Here is a 221-nt window from a genome sequence, read left to right on the forward strand (position 1 = left end):
CCAAAACCTCTACTCGCTCTTCCTTTTGGCTTTGGGAGAGAAGCGGAGCAATGAGTTGAAAATCATCCCTGGATTTCTGCATCCTGTACACAGTAATCTCCTCATCCTCTCCTTCATTTTCCCACACTGCGTTCTCAGAGACTTCTGCTTGCCGGAGGGCAGCCTCGCCTATCCGCCTATCTGGAACGGCCGGTCCTGTGGCCTGGGCCCCCCTGCTGCTC

Source organism: Crocuta crocuta, unplaced genomic scaffold (assembly GCF_008692635.1).
Source record: "Crocuta crocuta isolate KB4526 unplaced genomic scaffold, BGI_CrCroc_1.0 scaffold452, whole genome shotgun sequence".
Lineage (NCBI taxonomy): Eukaryota > Metazoa > Chordata > Mammalia > Carnivora > Hyaenidae > Crocuta > Crocuta crocuta.